The sequence below is a fragment of the Mesoplodon bidens genome, assembly GCF_964165515.1.
Source record: "Mesoplodon bidens genome assembly, chromosome: 14".
NCBI classification, from domain to species: domain Eukaryota; kingdom Metazoa; phylum Chordata; class Mammalia; order Artiodactyla; family Ziphiidae; genus Mesoplodon; species Mesoplodon bidens.
The window spans coordinates 69,244,461-69,259,096 of record NC_138170.1 but is presented as its reverse complement, the minus strand read 5'-3'; the positions used below and the strand labels follow the sequence as shown (position 1 = coordinate 69,259,096).

Here is a 14,636-nt window from a genome sequence, read left to right as displayed (position 1 = left end):
TTGTGTTGTTAGGAGAGTTACTTTAGAAGTCACCCTTGTTACCAAAGCACCAGGTTCGATAGTTCTCTGCTTCTTAACCTTTTGCTTGGTTGATTTTCATGGAACTAGCTGATTTTTTTTTTTTTTTTTTGGTCTCTCTGCTAAAAAACTCCGTATCTTGCGTGTTCCGCTGACATTGCTGTTCCTGAAGTGTAGGTGTCAGTGGTCTGTAATCAGTTTTTGTTTTGTTTTGGGGGAGTCTAATCTCCTAGGAGTATTTGCACTCTACTGAAAGCCTTGCCAAACGACTTTGTAAACACAAGATTAGGAAAAGGAAAGGGTATTAGACTGGATGAGAGTGCGGGACACCCTTTTACACGCGTGTGTGAACGTTTCCCGTGTTGCCTTCGGACCCACGGTTTGTGGTCCACAATCTAGCCACTCCAGAGCTTCTGTTGACTCTTGCAAGTGGACACCTGGGTCTTAACTTCCCTGCTGTACGTTTCTTTGGGGGTGCAGCTAAAAAAATGGTAGTCTTGGACATGAGGTAAGAGGGTGACACCTTGGCCTCAGCCATCATCTGTCTTCTTCTGGCACTGGTTGAATCTCATCAAGTTCAGTCTTTGATGTGTGGATGACAGGCTCTTGGTGCGCCAGCCAGGCATCATGGCTGTGCCTCTGAGGTGGGAGAGCCAAGTTCAGGACACTGGTCCACCAGAGACCTCCCAGCTCCACATAACATCAAATGGCGAAAATCTCCCAGAGATCTCCATCTCAACGCCAAGACCCAGCTCCACTCAACGACCAGCAAGCTACAGTGCTGGACACCATATGCCAAACAACTAGCAAGACAGGAACACAACCCCATCCATTAGCAAAGAGGCTGCCTAAAATCATAATAAGGCCACAGACACCCTAAAACACATCACCAGGCGTGGACCTGCCCACCACAAAGACAAGATCCAGCCTCATCCACCAGAACACAGGCACTAGTCCCTTCCACCAGGAAGCCTATACAACCCACTGAACCAACCTTAGCCACTGGGAACAGACACCAAAAACAACGGGAACTACGAACCTGCAGCCTGTGAAAAGGAGACCCCAAACACAGTAAGTTAAGGAAAATGAGAAGACAGAAGGAGCAAGGCAAAAACACACCAGACCTAACAAATGAAGAGGAAATAGGCAGTTTACCTGAAAAAGAATTCAGAATAAAGATAGTAAAGATGATCCAAAATCTTGGAAATAGAATGGAGAAAATACAAGAAACATTTAACAAGGACCTAGAAAAACTAAAGAGCAAAAAACAGTGATGAGCAACACAATAATTGAAATTAAAAATTCTCTAGAAGGAGCAATAGCAGAATAACTGAGGCAGAAGAACGGATAGGTGAACTGGAAGATAATATAATGGAAATAACTACTGCAGAGCAGAATAAAGAAAAAGAATGAAAAGAATTGAGAACAGTCTCAGAGATCTCTGGGACAACATTAAAAGCACCAACATTCGAATTACAGGGGTCCCAGAAGAAGAAGAGAAAAAGAAAGGGACTGAGAAAATATTTGAAGAGATTATAGTTGAAACCTTCCTTAATATGGGAAAGGAAATAGTTAATCAAGTCCAGGAAGCACAGAGTCCCATACAGGATAAATCCAAGGAGAAACACAACAAGACACATATTACTCAAACTATCAAAAATTAAATACAAAGAAAAAATATTAAAAGCAGCAAGGGAAAAACAAGAAATAACGTACAAGGGAATCCCCATGAGGTTAACAGCTGATCTTTCAGCAGAAACTCTGCAAGCCAGAAGGGAGTGGCAGGACATATTTAAAGTGATGAAGGAGAAAAACCTACAACCAAGATTACTCTACCCAGCAAGGATCTCATTCAGATTTAACGGAGAAACTAAAACCTTTACAGACAAGCAAAAGCTAAGAGAATTCAGCACCACCAGACAAGCTTTACAACAAATGCTAATGGAACTTCTCTAGGCAGGAAACACAAGAGAAGGAAAAGACCTACAATAACAAACCTAAAACAATTAAGAAAATGGTAATAGGAACATACATATCGATAATTACCTTAAATGTAAATGGATTAAATGCTCCAACCAAAAGAAACAGACTGGCTGAATGGATACAAAAAACAAGACACATATATATGCTGTCTACAAGAGACCCACTTCAGACCTAGGGACACATACAGACTGAAAGTGAGGGGATGGAAAAAGATATTCCATGCAAATGGAGATCAAAAGAAAGCTGGAGTAGTAATTCTCATATCAGACAAAATCGACTTTAAAACAAAGACTATTAGAAGAGACAAAGAAGGACACTACATAATGATCAAGGGATCAATCCAAAGAAGATATAACAATTGTAAATACTTATGCACCCAACATAGGAGCACCTCAATACATAGGCAAATGGAAACAGCCATAAAAGGGGAAATCGACAGTAACAGAATCATAGGGGACTTTAACACCCCACTTTCACCAATAGACAGATCATCCAAAATGAAAATAAATAAGGAAACACAAGCTTTAAATGATACATTAAACAAGATGGACTTAATTGATATTTATAGGACATTCCACCCCAAAACAATAGAATACACATTCTTCTCAAGTGCACATGGATCATTCTCCAGGACAGATCATATCTTGGGTCACAAATCAAGCCTCGGTAAATTTAAGAAAACTGAAATCGTATCAAGTATCTTTTCCAACCACAAGGCTATGAGACTAGATATCAATTACAGGAAAAAAATTGTAAAAAATACAAACACATCGAGTCTAAACAATACACTACTTAATAACCAAGAGATCACTGAAGAAATCAAAGAGGAAATCAAAAAATACCTAGAAACAAATGACAATGAAAACACAACAACCCTAAACCTATGGGATGCAGCAAAAGCAGTTCTAAAGGGAAGTTTATAGCCAAACAATCCTACCTTAAGACACCAGAAACATCTCAACTAAACAACCTAACCTTACACCTAAAGCAATTAGAGAAAGAAAAACAAAAAAACCCTAAAGTTAGAAGGAAAGAAATAATAAAGATCAGATCAGAAATAAATGAAAAAGAAATTAAGGAAACGATAGCAAAGATCAATAAAACTAAAAGCTGGTTCTTTGAGAAGATAAACAAAATTGATAAACCATTAGCCAGACTCATCAAGAAAAAAAGGGAGAAGACTCAAATCAATAGAATTAGAAATGAAAAAGGAGAAGTAATAACTGACACTGCAGAAATACAAAGGGATCATGAGAGATTACTACAAGCAACTATATGCCAATAAAATGGACAACCTGGAAGAAATGGACAAATTCTTAGAAATGCACAACCTGCCAAGACTGAACCAGGAAGAAATAGAAAATATGAACAGACCAATCACAAGCACTGAAATTGAAACTGTGATTAAAAATCTTCCAACAAACAAAAGCCCAGGACCAGATGGCTTCACAGGCGAATTCTCTCAAACATTTAGAGAAGAGCTAACACCTATCCTTCTCTAACTCTTCCAAAATATAGCAGAGGGAGGAACACTCCCAAACTCACTCTACGAGGCCACCATCACCCTGATACCAAAACCAGACAAAGACGTCACAAAAAAGAAAACTACAGGCCAATATCACTGATAGATGCAAAAATCCTCAACAAAATACTAGCAAACAGAATCCAACGGCACATTAAAAGGATCATACAACATGATCAAGTGGGGTTTACCCCAGGAATGCAAGGATTCATCAACATACGCAAATCAATCAATGTGATACACCATATTAACAAATTGAAGGCGAAAAACCATATGATCATCTCAACAGATGCAGAGAAAGCTTTCAACAAAATTCAACACCCATTTATGATAAAAACCCTCCAGAAAGTAGGCATAGAGGGAACTTTTCTCAACATAATAAAGGCCATATATGACAAACCCACAGCCAACATCTTCCCCAACGGTGAAAAACTGAAACCATTTCCACTAAGATCAGGAACAAGACAAGGTTGCCCACTCTCACCACTGTTATTCAACATAGTTTTGGCAGTTTTAGCCATAGCAATCAGGGAAGAAAAAGAAATAAAAGGAATCCAAATCAGAAAAGAAGAAGTAAAGCTGTCACTGTTTGCAGATGACATGATACTATACGTAGGGAATCCTAAAGATGCTACCAGAAAACTACTAGAGCTAATCAATGATTTTGGTAAAGTAGCAGGATACAAAATTAATGCACAGCAATCTCTTATATTCCTATACACTAAGAATGAAATATCTGAAAGAGAAACTAAGGAAACACTCCCATTTACCATTACAACAAAAAGAATAAAATACCTAGGAATAAACCTACCTAAGGAAACAAAAGACCTGTATGCAGAAAACTATAAGATGCTGATGAAAGAAATTAAAGATGATACAAATAGATGGAGAGATATACCATGTTCTTGGATTGGAAGAATCAACATTGTGAAAATGACACTACTACCCAAAGCAATCTACAGATTCAGTGCAATCCCTATCAAACTACCACTGGCATTTTTCACAGAACTAGAACAAAAAATTTCACAATTTGTATGGAAACACAAAAGACCCCGAACAGCCAAAGCAATCTTGAGAAAGAAAAACAGAGCTGGAGGAATCAGGCTCCCTGACTTCAGACTATACTACAAAGCTACAGTAATCAAGACAGTATGGTACTGGCACAAAAACAGAAATATAGATCAATGGAACAGCATAGAAAGCCCAGAGGTAAACCCACGCACATATGGTCACCTTATCTTTGATAAAGGAGGCAAGAATATACAGTGGAGAAAAGACAGCCTCTTCAATAAGTGGTGCTGGGAAAACTGGACAGCTAGGTGTAAAAGAATGAAATTAGAACACTCCCTAACACCATACACAAAAATAAACTCAAAATGGATTAAAGACCTAAATGTAAGGTCAGACACTATAAAACTCTTAGAGGAAAACATAGGCAGAACAGTCTATGACATAAATCACAGCAAGATCCTTTTTGACCCACCTCCTAGAGAAATGGAAATAAAAACAAAAATAAACATATGGGACCTAATGAAACTTAAAAGCTTTTGCACAGCAAAGGAAATCATAAACAAGACAAAAAGACAACCCTCAGAATGGGAGAAAATATTTGCAAATGAAGCAACTGACAAAAGGATTAATCTCCAAAATTTACAAGCAGCTCATGCAGCTCAATATCATAAAAACAAACAACCCAATCCAAAAATGGGCAGAAGACCTAAACAGATATTTCTCCAAAGAAGATATACAGATTATCAACAAACACATGAAAGAATGCTCAACATCATTAATCATTAGAGAAATGCAAATCAAAACTACAATGAGATATCATCTCACACCAGTCAGAATGGTCATCATCAAAAAATCTATAAACAATAAATGCTGGAGAGGGTGTGGAGAAAAGGGAACCCTCTTGCACTGTTGGTGGGAATGGAAATTAATACAGCCACTATGGAGAACAGTATGGAGGTTCCTTAAAAAACTAAAAATAGAACTACCATATGACCCAGCAGTCCCACTACTGAGCATATACCCTGAGAAAACCATAATTCAAAATGAGTCAGGTACCAAAATGTTCATTGCAGCTCTATTTACAATAGCCAGGACATGGAAGCAACCTAAGTGTCCATCAACAGATGAATGGATAAAGAAGATGTGGCACATATATACAATGGAATATTACTCAGCCATAAAAAGAAATGAAACTGAGTTATTTGTAGTGAGGTGGATAGAACTAGAGTCTTCATACAGAGTGAAGTAAGTCAGAAAGAGAAAAACAAATAGCATATGCTAACACATATATATGGAATCTAAAAAAAAAAAAAGGTCATGAAGAACCTAGGGGCAAGACAGGAAGAAAGACACAGACCTACTAGAGAATGGACTTGAGGATATGGGGAGGGGGAAGGGTAAGCTGGGATAAAGTAAGAGAGTGGCATGGACATATGTACACTACCAAATATAAAATAGATAGCTAGTGGGAAACAGCCGCATAGCACAGGGAGATCAGCTTGGTGCTCAGTGACCACCTAGAGGGGTTGGATAGGGAGTGGGGGAGGGAGGGAGACGCAAGAGGGAAGAGATATGGGAACATATGTATATGTATAACTGATTCACTTTGTTATACAGCAGAAACTAACACACCATTGTGAAGCAATTATACTCCAATAAAGATGTAAAAAATAATAATAAAATATGTTTACAAACTTTTCTCCATCTCCATTACCACCATGATAGTCCAAACCACCATCATCTCTCACATGGTACATGAAAAGAAAAAAAACCTAGCTGGCCTCGGCTTTTTCATCCTTGTCCCACTCCCTATCTCCACACAACAGGAGGTGATTTCTTAACATGCAAAATTCAACATGTCCCTCTCCTATCCAAAACCCTTCAATTTGGGATAATGTCCCAAATCTCAGGTGGCCTTTGCCTACCTCTGCAGCCTTCCACTTGCTCTCTGTTTTCCTGCTCCCCCTCTGCTGGGAATACTCCTCCCGCTGCCCTCCATGTGCCTAATCCCTATTTATGTTTTAGGCTTCACTGTAAATGTTATTCTTCACAAAACCCTTTCTTAACCTACCAGTAAGATAAAGACAGACTACAAGGTAAAGACATCTTATTAGACAATTACTTTATATATATATAGGACAAATATGTGATTTATATTATTTCTCAGAGTTTTCAAAGTGAGTATCAATTGTCAAAAAGAAGGCAAAATTAAAACTGCAACACAGTAAACAGGAAAATAATAAGAGGTGGGACAAATGGCTCTCCGTTTTTGAAAAAAATGAACTTAAATTCCTAGCTCATATCTGACAACAACAACAAAAAAGGAAAAAATACAGAAATAAGAAATTTATTGACAGAGGTATTTTTATAATCTTGAAGGGAGAAAATTATTTTTAAATACAAAATGGAAGCCAGAAACATAAAGAAAAAAATTAACAAGTTTGACCATTAAACTAAAACTTTAGTAAGAAACTTTATTCTCTACTCTGAGAAAGATCAAGCTTGAAATGGTCAAAGATATATACATTCTAGCATGCCCCCTTTTTTTTGAAAATCTGTGAACAAATAAGCAGGCTATGTAAGAAATAACTATAAAGGGTGAGCCTACTTAAAAGTGTTTAATTAGTGGCCTAGTTCAATCAAGTATATTGGTCATCCAGTCCCTATTCCCAACTCTCAACCTCCTTGGTAGACGACATTCAACCAAATCAGGATTACTGATTTTTAGTAAAACAAATAAAAGCAACTTTAAGTGTCTGAAAATAATACCTGCAATGTGTAAAGACTCCTGAAGTACAAGAATGTTGTCTATTCTTTGTCCAAAAAAGGGCCCTTCTAAATTAATATAGTGAAACAATGATCCTATTTAAATGAAATATTTTGCTGACGTTAAGCATTCAAATGTAGGAGCTACCTTCATCTCTAAGTGCAAAACAGCAATCTTTTTCTTTTTCCTGATCATGATTAAGAAATGCACAGTGGCCCACTCCTCACAATTTTCTCATCTATACTTATAACTTTTTCCTAAGGAAGCCAGCCAAAAACACTGTACTTTATAAAACTGGTTTCTTCACTGTCACTCAAACCTATTTGCATGTAAGCAAAGCACTGTGCGAATACTGTTTGCACCTTGCATAATACCTGGAAGATCCTTAATAAATATTTGCTGAATGAATGGAAAATTTTAATTTCAGCAAGCATTAAGAATTGCTGTTCACAAAGTTATATTTCAGTTGTACTCTATATGCATTTTTGGATGATTAATAGTGAATTCTTAGCTTGTTGTTCATATAGCTAAAACCATTTATGTTCTAATGAGGTGGTTCCATAATCTGATCAGATTCACAAGGAAACTTTCTCAAAAGGTAGATTCCAGGCCACCCCCAGAATAATGATTCAGTTGACCTAGAACGGAAGTAATCTAGTATTCTATACTTTTAAAAGCTTAGTGACCCTGGTATCAGCCAGGTTTGGCAACCACTGGTATGTGAATATATACATTAAAAAAAATCTGTTAAACATAGAACCTCAAAGTTGAATGTGACTTTAAAAGTTGTCTAGTCAATCCAAATAGGATTAATTACTCAAAATTTCATCAGAATACAAAAGGGAAGCTATCACTGCATTTTCTGAGTGGTCTACTGACTATCTACATGGCTTGGGAATAATTTAGATTAATAAATACCTGAACTATAAAATTTGAGTTCTAGGGTATACCTAGTCTGGAAATATCTAGTAAAGTTGAATACACTTATGGTATACATTACTAGAGCCGAACAATATCTGGTTCTCCTCTCCTTCCTAGGTACACGGAAGACGATCTATACTTGAAGTTAGTACAGTTGTGAAGGAAACGACACGTGTCACCAAAGCACAGAAGAATTGATGTGAGGTCCCCACATGCTCTTTTCCCCAGCTGCAGTGACCAATGAGGCCTCGTGTTAAGATGGTAGAGCCAGAAACTTCAACTTCAACTGGTCTACCCGACCGTGGAGCATCGTCCAGTGAGAAATCTCCAGCACAACACTTGGCAAACCACTTTTGACATGTTTGATCAGTCACAGCACTTTCTCCGTACACTTGCACAAATCTTGTTGTGAGTTTCAGTTGTGTTTTTACCTTTCTTGAAATAATAAAGCATAATATGCCAAAAATGTTGTTTTTTTTCTTCCATCTTCAATATTAAAATGGCTACACAAAAATTCACTGATTTTGATACGTCTTTTTTTTAAAGGCACGCTGATATGACAGCTGTCACGTACAATCTAACAAAATTGTTTCAAATGAAGTTAAAAGACAACTAAGTGCTACTAGAGCCATCTTATGGAGAAAACCAAATGAACCTTTTGGCCCACCCAATATTTATAAAGTAATAAGCTTACAGAAGACTATGCAGAGTATGACCATTTATATAAAGTTTTAAAATATGTGATTTTAAGATGCATATACATCTAGCAAAAGTATAAAAACATGTACAGAGTGATAGATACCAAATAAATGTTAGTGGCTACTCTTTGGGAGAGAGAAACGGTAATGGGATTAGGAAGGACATAGGAAACCACAACATTATCTACTATGTTTTATTTATTTTTTAAAAAAAGATCTGAGGGGCTTCCCTGATGGCGCAGTGGTTGAGAGTCCTCCTGCCAATGCAGGGGACACGGGTTCGTGCCCCGGTCTGGGAAGATCCCACGTACCGCAGAGCGGCTGGGCCCATGAGCCACGGCCGTTGAGCCCGTGCGTCCGAAGCCTGTGCTCCACAACGGGAGAGGCCACAACAGTGAGAGGCCCGCGTACCGCAAAAAAAAAAAAAAAAAATCTGAGGTAAATACAATAAAATGATAAGAGTCAATAAAGAAAAAAATCAGGTTTCAATTCTTAGCTCTCAGTCCTACACTAAATTCCTTACTAACAGAAACTAGAAATGGGGAGGGCTTTTTTAATATAGAGAGAAGAAATCTGAGGTCAAGTTCATCTTGAGACAAGGGAAGTAGAAACACAGATGACCATGAATGCTCAGCAATTAAAGATGCCTGGTGCCTCTGAAAGAGAAGTGAGGGGTTGCATTAGAAAGAGGGGGATTAGTTGAAAGTCTGCCTGTGATGCAGAACACATCCACCTCCTCCACCGGACTCCCCAGCAGCACACAGTCAGATGACTACTTTTTTACTGGGCTGGTAAGAAACTAGAGGTTACCTGCTAGTGAAACTGACCAGAAAGTCTTCAAACTCAGGCACACCAGGGAGGGGTGTGGTATGAATTAAAATGGAGAGATTAACTGAAAGTCTACACTGAACTACTGGATTCCCCAACACACTTCTTCTGGTCAAGATGTACATAATCCTTCACCTAACAACTGTATTCTAGGTATAAAGAAATTCTTACCCAGTTCCATTTGGGAAACATCTGAGGCATTTACTGCAGCATTATATGTGGAGGCAGAGATCTGAAGGCAACCCAGGTGTCCATCCCAGGGAGAATGGACAGGCAAAATACAGTTCACATACCACTTGTGTAAACTTTAAAAAAAGGACATAGAAAACAATACCTAGTTTTCAAGAACAGGACTGTTCCTTATTGTAATCAAAGGATATACAATAAGCACATTAGAATGGTTACCCGTGGGGGAAAGGGTGACTAGAGCGGGATGTCACCCTTAAAATCCAGCTTACAATTTATAAGAAACATACTGAAAACCTAAGGACACAGAAAAATTGAAAGAGAAAGGATGGGAAAAGTTATACCGGGTACATACCTAGCAAAAAATCTTAAAAGATGTTACTAGCAGATAAAATATACTAGAGAACAAATAGAATTATTAGGAATAAAGAAAGTCACTACTTAAGAATAAATTTTTAAATTCCTAGTGACATATGTATAATTTTGAACAAATAAGTAGGCTGTAGAAGATTTGAGTAACATGGTTAACAAATTTGACTTAATTGACATACATCCATTTACTATAAACTCTGTACCCAACAAGCATAGAATAAACGTTTCCAAGTTTACTTGGAACATAATAAAAACTTGATCATATACTAGATAATAAGCATGTCTCAACAAATTTGAAAGAACTGAATAATACAGAACATTTTTCAGACCAAAATGAAATTAAATTAGAAATTAATAACAAAAAGATAACTAGAAAACCCTCATATGTTTGGAAATTAAGAAAGTATACTTCTCAAAGAAGAAATAACAGAACTTAGAAAATATTTAGAATTAAACAATAAAAAAATTACATAACAAAACTTGGACATTACTCAGGTAGTGCTTAGAGAAATTTATAGCCTTAAATGCTTAAATTTGGGGGAAAAAACCTGAAATGAGTAAGCTAACCATATCTTTAAATACGTTAGAAAAAGAGTAGCAAAATAAACCCAAAGAAGCTTTAACAAAAGAAATAATAAAGGATGGAAATAAATGAAATTTTTAAAATACAATACATACAATAAAAGAATCATCAAAACCAAAAATTGGTCCTCTGAAAGCCTAACAGATTGGACAAGCCTATGGCAAGATTTTTCAAGGAAAAAAAAAAAAAGGAAAAAACTATAAATATGTGAGAGTAGGAATGAAAAAGATGTTAGCACAGATACTATAGATAAATATTATAAACTTTGTGCCAATAACTTTGAAAATTAGATGGAATTGACAAATTCCTACATCTATAAAATGTTCCAAAGTGACTCAAAAAGAAATACAAAATGAAAATAGTCTTATACTTTTCTTAAAAGACTGTTTTTTTTTAACTATGAATGGAATTAATAGTTAAAAATCTCCCCACAAAGAAGGCTTAAGGCACAGATAGCTTCACTGGTGAGTTTTACCAAAAATAGAAGGAGCAAATAATTCCAATCTTAAACAAGCTCTTCCCAAAAAATATAAAAAGAGAGAATTCTCCTCAAATTTTTGAAGATAGCAAACCATGCAAATTTTGTCCTAAAAACAAAACAAAACAAAAAAATCAAGGGAAATTACAGGACAATTTAACTCATAAACATAGAAAAAAGCTAAACAAAATATTAGCAAGTGAAATCTAGCAGTGTATTAAAAGGAGGGTCAACTTATGTTTATTCCAGGAATGTAGGGTTGTTTAAAAAGCAGTTAATGTAATTCACTATATTAACAGAATAAAGAAACTCAGGCTATCATCTCAATGCAGAAAGTCTTTGATAAAATTTGACATCATTCATGACAAAAAGAAAGCACTAGCAAACTAGGAATAAAAGGGAACCTCTTTTATCTGATGAACAGTTTCTACAAAAAACCAACATCAAAAGACATGCTAAAATGAATGCTGAAAGTGTTCTCTTTGGTAATAGTAATAATGCAAGAATGCCTATCAAACCATTGCATTCAATATTGCACTGGAGGCTCTAGCCGGCATAATAAAACCAAAAGGAAAAAAAATGAGTATATTTAAAAGCATAAAGAATGGGAGGGAAGACAAAAGGCAAGCATTATTTGCAGGTGATATAATGATTTACAGAAAATCCAAAAGAATGTGAGTACAAATTGCTAGAATTATGAACAAGTTACACAAGAAGACTACATAGTGGATTAAAATACAAAAGCAACGTGCGTGTCCATACACCAGCAACAAACTGTTAAGAAACATAATTCAAAAAAGATATCATTTGCATGACTGTACACATTTGCCAAGAATCACTGAATTGTACACTTAAAGTGGGAGCATTTTGTTGCATGTAAATTATATCTCAAAATAACTGCAGAGAAAAAAGGCACCATTTGCAACAGCAGCAACAAATGCGAAGTACACAAGAATTAATTTAACATGTACAAGACATTTCTGAGGAAAAATTATAAAGCTTTACTAAATGGCACAAAAGGATATTTAAATAAATGGAAAGACATAACGCATTCATGGAATGGAACACTTAATATTATAAAGATGTCTGTTCTTCCCAATTTGATCTTTAGATTCAACAAATCTCTGATCAAAACTCCAACAAAATTTTATGAGGGACTCAATAAGCTGATTCTCAAATTTATATGAAAGAGCAAAGGGCAAAGAATAGACAAGACACTCCTAAAAAAGATGACTTAATCCCTTACAGTAATTAAGATAGTATGGTATTGGCATAGTGATAGACATTTTGACCAAAGGAACAGAATAAAGAGCCCAGAAACCAGACCATGCGTATTTGCAAACTACATTTATGACAATGGTGGCACTGTAGTTAAGTGGGGAAATGATGGATTATCCAAAAAATGGTAATGAGACAAGTTATTATTCAAATGCAGAGAGAGAGAAAACTGGATATTCCACATCACACCACACACAAAAATTTGTTCCAGATGAATTAAAGACATGTAAAAAGGACATCTTCAAAGCTTAAAAAGAGAGAGAAATATCACTACAATGTTGGAGCAGGCAAGGGTTTTGTTTTTTGTTTTTAATTCAAATGAAAAACACTAACCAAAAAGGGAAAAGGTTAACAAATTTAACCAAAAAATGGATTACACACAAATAAGTAAAATCTACTATGGAACACAGTGGGAGAAAAGCCTATTATTTCCCCAGGAAGAAGAAATCAATGGGAAACTGAAGGAAAAACAACCACAAAAACAGTACAAGAAAGTCAGTCCAGTTATAAAGTCAACAGGCACCCTTTTGAGCAATCTGTGGTATATAAGAAAGAAGACCCCACTGAACTCTGACGAGAAAAACTGCACAGGGATTGTGACACTGGAACTAAACAAAGGGTACACAGAATGACAGCACACTGCTTGACTCTGTAATGAATGGAATTAACTGAAAACGCTGTTATTTGGTTTTCAACTTTTAGATTGAGCCCTTAATAAACCTCAGAAGACTTAGTTATGATTATAGGAGAGAACAGAAATATTATCAGCTTTGATAATATAAAAGTAATGGCACAGATGACAGAAGTTAGGAGGCAAAGGGAGAAGGGAGAAGCAGACAGAAGGTTAAAACTTCCTTTGTTTACACAGTACAAGTCAAAAGTTACAAGAAATAGAAGTTTAAAAATTACATTCAAGAGTACAAAGGTAACTAATTTTTAAAATGGTGATATAATTATGAAAAGATGAGATGGGTTGATATGTAGAGTTATAAATGAGGTTGGTCCCTTATACCACAGAAGGAATTCAATAATGTCCAAAACGGATAAGCCAAGAAATGGTGCTCTGAATATATTATTTAGCGATATGGAGGTATCCATTAGGAGATCTAAAAACCCAAACAAAGCACAATGAAACTGGGGAGGATGTGCTGCGTTTCGTTATACGTATTGTTGTATTTTTTTCTGTATTATTGAATTTTTAATCTATATGTGTATATTATTTTATTTTATTTTATTATTATTTTTTAATCTGGATTATTATTTTTTTTATGAATGAATGAATTTTTTTTTTGCTGTGTTGGGTCTTCGTTTCTGTGTGAGAGCTTTCTCTAGTTGTGGCAAGCGGGGGCCACTCATCATCGCGGTGCGCAGGCCTCTCACTATCGCGCCCTCTCTTGTTGCGAGCACAGGCTCCAGACGCGCAGGCTCAGTAGTTGTGGCTCACGGGCCTAGTTGCTCCGTGGCATGTGGGATCCTCCCAGACCAGGGCTCGAACCCGTGTCCCCTGCATTGGCAGGCAGATTCTCAACCACTGCGCCACCAGGGAAGCCCTGTGTGTATTATTTTAATAAATATAAAGGTTTTGAAAAGTATTGAATGAAAGAGAAAGATCAGAACTCTAAGAGCTCATTTAATCAAGCTATGTAATTTGAGCTAGGTAAAGGAAAATGGATGTCTACTGCAACAGAAAAACTTCTAAATACCTGAGTAAGACTAATAATCAAAAACCTACCAACTTTATCTAGCAGAGTACACTTAATATCATTATTTAATTCAGAGGGAAGAAATCAGTTTAAAGGCTGAATCTCATCCTTCATTGTTTCTCCTCCTCCTTACTTTTCCTCTTCATTTCTCTAGCTTTTTTGTTCCCCTCCAGCTTTCTTTTCTTTAGCAAGAATATTTAACTGAAAATAAAAAACTAGTTTTATTTACAGAGTTCAGTCTTGTGGTTCCTAATTTTCTCTCAATACAAAAAGAGCAAATTAGGTTGA

General features: G+C 36.3%; 1 protein-coding gene across 12 annotated transcripts in view; it reads right to left on the bottom strand.

Moving 5' to 3' along the window:
* DTNB (dystrobrevin beta) overlaps window positions 1-14,636 on the bottom strand; it is a 283,356-nt gene that overhangs the window by 117,428 nt on the left and 151,292 nt on the right. The gene's annotated exons all lie outside the window — the stretch shown is intronic.